The sequence below is a fragment of the Enhydra lutris genome, unplaced genomic scaffold (assembly GCF_002288905.1).
Source record: "Enhydra lutris kenyoni isolate GAN:26980312 unplaced genomic scaffold, ASM228890v2 scaffoldscaffold9, whole genome shotgun sequence".
NCBI classification, from domain to species: Eukaryota; Metazoa; Chordata; class Mammalia; order Carnivora; family Mustelidae; genus Enhydra; species Enhydra lutris.
Genome location: NW_019154093.1, coordinates 64471248 through 64480281, shown reverse-complemented (window position 1 = coordinate 64480281; position 9034 = coordinate 64471248).

Here is a 9034-nt window from a genome sequence, read left to right as displayed (position 1 = left end):
ATAAAAGGTTACTGATAAATGCATGAAATTCATCATGAAAGTATATATGAATGGGTAGAAAATAATCTTCCTGTGTTCGTTTCAGCAGCACATATATTAAAAGTTCAACAATACAAAGATTTGCATGGTCCATACAAGAATGACCTGCAAATTCATGAAGCATTCCATATTTTGGGGTGGTACAGTCTTCTTTATGGAATGAATAAGTCACAGAAATAAAAAGCACAACATAGGGAATATAGTCAATGATACTGTAGTATCATTGTATGGTGAAAGATGGGAGCTACATTTGTGGTGAGGATAACATAACATATAGAGAAATTGAATCATTATATCGTACACCTGAAACTAATGTAATGTGTGTCAACTATCCTCAAAAAGTTAAAAGAAAAGGAATCTTCTTAAATCCTCTCAATTTAGAACCCTCAATGGCTCTATGTTCTTACCCAGTCCTGCTCCTATGTAAATGAACCAATAAGTAATTTAGAGCTCCATCCCTGAGAAGCTGCTGAATCAAAAAGGACATATTTAAACTTCATTGCTCCAAATCCTTACCACCCCACCCCACCCCAACCCAACTGCTCCACTGACAGGGATACTGATTAGGTGAAACTATTGAGAGAGATTATATGGATATAATAACATTGATCTCAATGTCTAGATGAAATTTTAATCTCTCAAAAATATTTTCCACTCAGGCTATAATATGCTAGATCTCAATGGATCTCAACTCTTCAAGTCAAAACAAAAACAAAATAACAGGGGCGCCTGGGTGGTTCAGTGGGTTGAGGCCTCTGCCTTCGGCTCAGGTCATGGTCCTAGTGTCCTGGGATCGAGCCCCACGTCGGGCTCTGTGCTCTGCAGGGAGCCTGCTTCCACCTCTCTCTATCTGTCTGCTTCTCTGCCTACTTGTGATCTCTGTCTGTCAAATAAATAAATAAAATCTTTAAAAAAAAAAACAAACAAAAACAAAACAAAACAAAACAAAATAACAATGTTTCATTCATTTATTGTCTTTTCCTATGTGGCAGTTAAAAAAAAAATGATGGGAAATTCTTTGACACTGCTCACATGGAGGAGTCTGCTCCGTGTCCTCTCTCCTTGAATGTCGGTAAACCAGTGACTCACTTGTGACTGTACATGACACAGGTGACATCCAAGGCTGGATCAGAAAATATAGCACAGCTTCTGTCTTGTTCACAGGTACTCTCATACTTGGGGCTTAGAAATGCCATCTAAGGAGTCCTATTACCCTCAGAGCATTATGCTGGGGAGACCATGTGGAGTCACTTTAGCCAAGAGCTCAGGGGCGCTCAGCAAACAAGCCAGCAATTCACATGCACTTGAGTGAGCCATATTGGACATTATGCCCAGTTTGTCCTTCAGATGATAGCAGTCCCGGCAACAGCCAACTGCAACCATGTGAGACTCCCCAAGCAAGAATTGCCTGACTTGCAAAAAATTTTTGAACCAAAAGAAAATGGTTATTTTAATACAGAAAGTTTTGAGGTACTTTGCCACGTGGCATTGTAACCAGAAGACATTTTTTTCCCAAAAAGATTTAAGGCAATTTACAAAGGTAGAAAAACAATAGAATGGCATATATTAAAATTTATTTTCATCATACCATGCTTTACATTTTTGGATTTAATGTTCATATAACTTTTAGAAATACAAACAAATATTTTACTTGTCACTGGATATCAATAAAGTAATATATAGTATATAATGTAATTTACCAAGATGCACTTATTGTCTAATTTGTTTGCATATTTATTGGATGACAAATATAAGGATATATTCTTTTAAATTAAACTTTGATCTTCATATGAATCTTTTATTTTAATTGGGTTAAAATTTACTTACAGTGAGTTTATATACAAAATTTGATGAGGTATGACAAGTGGGACATCTCCATAATAATAGGCCCACAAAAATATGGAATATTTAACCACTCCAGAAAGTTGTCTGTGCAGTTTGTCCCCTCTTTTTGGACAAACCCTACCCACCACAGGTAACCAATGTTTTGTCTATTATCATACGGATTGATTTTGTCTATTCTAGAACTTCTATAAGTAGACTCATACTGTCCATATTACTATAGTTCACTAGTACGTGTTCTTAATAGAGGTGTCATCCACAAGGGAGTGAAAACTGGTTCTTGGTAATGGGTGAAAAAAATATTGTATATTACAATGGTGAATGACATCCTAAATTTCAACCTTACTTGACAAAAATCTTTATTTAAGATGTAATTTCTCTCATTATAGAGAATTTTAACTTAACTTTCTTCTGAGAGAGGAGAACAATAATGAAACAATTATCGAAAAACACTGATCTATAGTAAACCATGAAGTCATATAGCAGGAGTCTTCCAAATTTGTTCTTTTGCAAGATTCTTTTGGCTATGCTAAGTCCTATTCATATTCATATAGAATTTAGAATCTCCTCAAATTCTATGGAAAATACTTTTGGGATTTTGTGTGGTATTACAATGACTCTGTGAATCATTTGGTAGAATTGATATTGAAACGATATTGAGTCTTCTATTCCATGAATACAATCTTTCCATCTAAGTCTTTTCCAATTTCTCACAGCAATGTTTTGTAGTTTTCAACATAGAAGACTCGCATTTCTTTTGTCAAAGTTATCCCTATATATTCTACATTGTTAGGTAGTATTGGAAATAGTGTTGTTACATTTCATTTTCTCATTGATTACTGCTAGCATACAGGAATAAAATGCATTTTTGTAAACTGACCACACTCATCGGTGTGTGTGTGTGTGTGTGTGTGTGTGTGTGTGTGTGAAATGCAGTTTACGATTGTTTATATAACCAACTATATTGCCTGTAAATAAAGATAGCATTACTTATTTGTTTCCAATCTTTACACTGTATTTCTTTTTGGTGCCATGTTTCGTTGGCTAGGAACCTCTAGTACAATGTTGAGTGAAAGTATATTGTTCCCAACTTTAGGGAGACAGCATTTTATAGTTCTTTGTTAAATATAACATTAATTATAGAGTGTTTATGGATGACCTTTATCAGATTGAGAAATTCCCTTCTATTCCTGGCTTGCTGAAAATTTTTTTAAAATCATGACTAGGTATAAAATCTTTCAAAATTCTTTCCTGCATCTATTGAAATGATCATAAGATTTTTCTTATTTATTCTGTTAATATGAATTACACTGATTGGCTTTTTGAATGTAATCTAACCTTCTATTCCTGGAATAAACTTCACTTTTCATGATCTATCACCACTTATAAACTTTGATGAATTTAATTTGCTAATTAAGAAGTTTTGTATATATTTCTATGGGGAATATTAAAATAGTTAACTCATAAATTATTTAGAAATTAGTGTTTCAATTTCCAAATATTTAGGGGCTTTTTAGATATCATTGATTTTAAATTTAATTCTGTTGAAGTCAGAAAACACATCTAGTAAGAATTAAATAATTTGACCTTTACTTAGACTTATTTTATATTCCAGCAGATAATCTATCCTGGTACATATTCTATGTGCATTAAACAAGCTGGTTTTCTGCAGTTTGCTGTAATGTTTTACAAATATTAATTGGTCAAGTTGCTAAAGTCTTCTATGTCCTTACTGATTTTTTTGATCTACTTGCTCTATTAGTTATTGTTAGAAGAGTATTAGGTCTCCATTTGTAATTGTGATTTGTCTACTTTCAATTTGATCAGCTTTGTTTCATGTACTTTGAGGTTTTATTACTGGGTGCTCTGAAATCCCAGTCCCTCAGACCCAAAATTGGGGGTTGTCCTGGACTAATATCACCACCTCATGCCACCACACATCTGCCAACCCATATGAAGATGTAAACAGAGTCTAGGTCAAAAAAGATGAGCTTTTTTGGGAATAACAGGAATTGCAATTTGGGACATGCAAAGTGTAGCAAAGCACAGGTCAGTCTGCTTAATTTTGGAGTGAGGCTGTATTTATGGGCAGGAAATGTCAGCAGGGGAGAGATCAGTAAAATTTCTGTTAAAATCAAAACAAATGGAGGCCAGCTTTAAGAATTTCCCGACCATTATCTTACACCATATACAAAAATAAACTCAAAAAGGATAAAAGACCTCAACGTGAGGCAGGAATCCATCAGAATCCTAGAGGAGAACATAGGCAGTAACTTCTTCAACATTGGCTACAGCAACTTCTTTCAAGACAGGTCTCCAAAGGCAAAGGAAACAAAAGTGAAAATGAACTTTTGGGGCTTCATCAAGATCAAAAGCTTCTGCACAGCAAAGGAAACAGTCAACAAAACAAAGAGGCCACCCTCAGAATGGGAGAAGATATTCGCAAATGACACTGCAGACAAAGGGCTGATATCCGAGATCTATAAAGAACTCCTCCAACTCAACACACACAAAACAGATAATCACGTCAAAAAATGGGCAGAAGACATGAACAGACATCTCTCCAAAGAAGACATACAAATGGCTAACAGACACGTGAAAAAATGTTCATCATCACTAGCCGTCAGGGAGATTCAAATCAAAACTGCATTGAGATACCACTTTACACCAGTTAGAAAGGCCAAAATTAACAAGACAGTAAACAACATGTGTTGGAGAGGCTGTGGAGAAAGGGGAACCCTCTTCCACTGTTGGTGGGAATGCATGTTGGTGCAGCCACTTTGGAAAACAGTGTGGAGATTCTTTAAGAAATTAAAAATAGAGCTATCTTATGACCCTGCAATTGCATTGCTGGGTATTTACCCCAAAGATACAGATGGAGTGAAAAGAAGGGCGATCTGTACCCCAATGTTCATAGCAGCAATGGCCACAGTTGCCAAACAGTGGAAAGAACCAAGATGCCCTTCAATGGACAAATGGATAAAGAAGATATGGTCCATATATACTATGGAGTATTATGTCTCCATCAGAAAGGATGAATACCCAACTTTTGTATCAACATGGACGGGACTGGAAGAAATTATGCTGAGTGAAATAAGTCAAGCAGAGAGAGTCAGTTATCATATGGTTTCACTTATTTGTGGAGCATAAGGAATAACACAGAGAACATGGGGAAATGGAGAGAAGTGAATTGGGGGAAATTGGAGGGGGAGATGAACCATGAAAGACTGTGGACTCTGAGAAACAATCTGAGGGTTTTGGAGGGGTGGGGGGGCTGGGTGAGCCTGGTGGTGAGTATTATGGAGGGCACATGTTGCATTGAGCACTGGGTATGGTGCATAAACAGTGAATTCTGGAACACTGAAAAGAAAAAAGAAAAAAACAAAAAACAAAAAAAACAAAAAACTTCCCAAGCAGACAAAACCAGTCCAGTCATACAAACAAAATTTCAGCTGGTTTTGTGAGACCCACCCGACCTGGGTCATTTCTTTCTCTTGCCTCTGAAAACCACAATCCAAACTTTCAAAGGCTGATATGAGGCAACCCCTGAACTGTTCTCTGTCATTTCAGAAAAGTCCAAATATCATCAGTTTCTGTAAGTCAAGCACTTATGGGATGTCAGTTTCTTACTCCTTAAGTCTTGCTTTTCTGAGAGCACCTCAGAATGAGATTTTCCATTTTCCATCCTCTGGTTCCATTTTAGATCGAAATTCTTTATACATCCCAAAATTGTCAATTCCGCTCTTCTAACCTTAAAATATATTCAGAATCTAATTTTTTCTCACCCTCTTCACTGTAATCTTTGAGGTTTAAATCATGGTATCCCCTCACTCGGATCATTGTGGAGCCCCCTACTGGGCCCTCAGTTTCTGTCTTGGCCACCTTGCCATTTTTTCTATACACAGTGATCTTTTTAAAATGAAAATCAGCCCTTGTTACACCCCTGCTCAAAATACTCCCAACTCCAAAATACTCCCATCTTTTTTTATATAAAATCCAAATTTCTTACAATGACCCACAAAGTCCTACATGATCTGTTCCCTATTCCTACTTCATCTCCTATTACTTTTCCCTTCACTAAATCGGTCCCACCGATGACTCCTTGTTGTTCCTAGAGTACACCGGGCATGATCCAGCTTCAAAGCTTTTGTATTTGATTTTTCTCTGTCCATCAGGCTCTACTCAGAAATATCAGCATGATGCACTCCTTCTCTGTCTCTCTCTCTGTCTCTCTCTCTTCTCCTTCAGGTCTTTTTTCAAATGTTACCCTATTTAAAATGGCAACATCTCCTTTTCTATTCCCCTCCCTTGATTTTGTTCTGTTTTTTCCAGTTTCACTTATCACCAAATTCAGTATTATATTTGTTAATTATTTGTCTCTCCCACCAGCATGTAAATACAATGAGGACAGAGATTTTTGTGGTATTTACTGTGACACATTTAGCACTTAGAACAATTCTCGACACATAATAACCATACAATAAATACTTGTTGAATGAACAAATACACTTTTTTCTTACAGTACAGTAGTTCTCAATGTGGTTCCACATCAAATCCTCTAGGGACCTTTCTAAAAATATTGATTTTTCAAACTGAATCTGACTCTGTGGTTAAGGTATGGATAAGCTTAAAACCTACTCAGGTGATTCTGATATGTAGCAAGAAGTGAAACTACCTACCTAATGCAATGCCTAGCCCATATTAATTGCTCAGTAGACAAATTAAATATGGACCTGAGTCTATACACTGGACCTCCCAGCCAATTTGTTTATAAAGAATCTGAACCTCACTTTCTCTGCAAAATAAAAATAATACCTCCTTCCTACCTCAAAGGATTACATAAGATACAATGAAAAATGTTTTGGGTGCGCCTGGGTGGTTCAGTTGGTTAAGCCACTGCCTTCAGCTCAGGTCATGATTTCAGAGTCCTGGGTCAAGTCCCACACCGGGCTCCCAGCTCCACAGGGAGTCCGCTTCTCCCTCCGACCTTCTCAGCTCTCGTGCTCTCTCTCTCAAACGAATAAGCAAAATCATTTAAAAAAATGAAAAATGTTTTGTAAACTATAAGGCATCCCAGAGGGAAAGTTATTTGATTAACTGTCATCTTATTTTTTAACAAATTTGAAGGGGGTGTCAAATGAGACCAAGATTCTATTCCTGGTTTTCTGGGTATAAGATTTTGGCCAAATCATTCACATCTCTGGGCCTCTGTTTCTTCACTGGAAAAGATAAGAAGACTGAAGATCTATAAGATACTTCTGGTTTGGATATTCTATGATTCTATAATATATCAGTTGAGTATTACAGTATTTTATTCTTAAATCTCTCAGTTTGGTTGATAAGACTTCACTTAGAATTTTCTAATACACATCTATAATGTCTATGCTGACTCAGACAGGATGAATGATCTGAGGATGGATAAAGCCAAGAAAAGCAAGGCATCCATGACTCTTTCTCCCCCAAATAATCTGCATGTATTTAAGCATGGTAGTGAGAGTCCGTCATTTGTTTTCTTATAAAAATCATACACTACATTATTTCAGTAACAATTTTGTCATTCTACTCTCCTTGTAGGCATACCACATTGGACAAAACAAAACCATAAACAACAACAACAACAACAACAACAACAACAACACACACACACACACACACATCAGAAAAGAAAAAAAAAAAAAAAAACCCAGCTGAAAAAGAGAGAATAAAGTCCTCAGTTACAAACCTTCAAGTTCTTGTGCATAGTATTATTAAAATACTACTCAAAAATGTTTATAATCGTTTCAGTGTAATGTTGCAATGATGTGCCTCTCTTCTTACATCATGTACAGATATACTGCTCTTGTACATAAATTACACCAAATATTTGTTTTGGCACATCATATTCTCTTCCAGGCACCGTGAAGAGGAGATCCAATTCGAAGCTGAGAAACATTTGCTCTCATTGATTTCCAAGTCTACAAATTCTAGGTGGAACTCAATTTTGATTAGTAAAGGTCAAAATTTTTGAATACTGGTTGTTGTCAACAGAGCACATCCTTTGCCAAGACCTCATTCTCTGAGAAAAAGGGCCAGACAGCGTCTGGCTAATATACTTCTCACCTAGAATCAGGACACATATTCTTTTATAAACTACCATGATTCTTCATTCTCAGTTAAAAAATAATGTTACATTTTTAACCGTATTTTTGCTACACACTCTCTCATTTGACCTTGAAGTATATTTTAATGACAGTTTTTCATAGCTATGGATTTTAGTCTCCACCTTGCCAACTCAAAAGTTCCAATTTATTATATATGTACCCTTTAAATGTATTAATGCACACCTGTATTTTTAATCCTATTTATTTCTCCTCTTTTCTGGTCTTAACTGTTTTGTACTCATAAACATTAGTATTTATGATATTCCAATCAACCTTTTGCACAAGAGAAATAATTAAAAAAAAATAAAATAAACATGTTTATGAGGGAAAGAGAGCACAAGCAGGGGGAGTGGCAGAGGGAGAGGGAGAAACAGGTTCCTTGCTGAGCAGGGAGCCTGAGGGACTCATAGTATCCCAAGACCCTGGGACCATGACCTGAGCCAAAAGCAGACGCTTAACTGACTGAGCCAACCAGGTACCCCAAGAGAAACAATTTTTAAGAATAATGTCTTTTTAATATTGAATTATTTTTTGGTTGATAATAAAATAAACACAGTATTATTAGAAAAATAATATTTGAAGACATAGAAAGTAAAAAAAAAGTAAATAAAAAATAATGATCTTATGCGGGCTCACTTTATACACTGTTAGGGAGGAACTATTTCAGTTTTGTTCTTAATCTTATGAGAATCCCTTAGTTCTGGTTATGTTCTTTTCTTCTAATCTGTGATCTCTCTGTAGTTTCAGTGAAACTCCAACGTGTTCAACAAGCCTGTCAGGAACCCTGGCACAGTTTAGGAGGTTCCATCTGGCTCATGGTCTCCAATGAGGAGGCCATTGGCCAGAGCCGTGGTCTCATCTGAAGTTTCAACTGGGTGGATGCAGGAATGTCATTCATTTCCAAACTCATTTCTATGAATTTTGTTGACGTTGGTGCCCCATTGCATGGTCCTTTTACTACAGCTGTCTCATCACATGGCAGCTTCCTTCCCCCAGGGTCATGAATCCAAGGA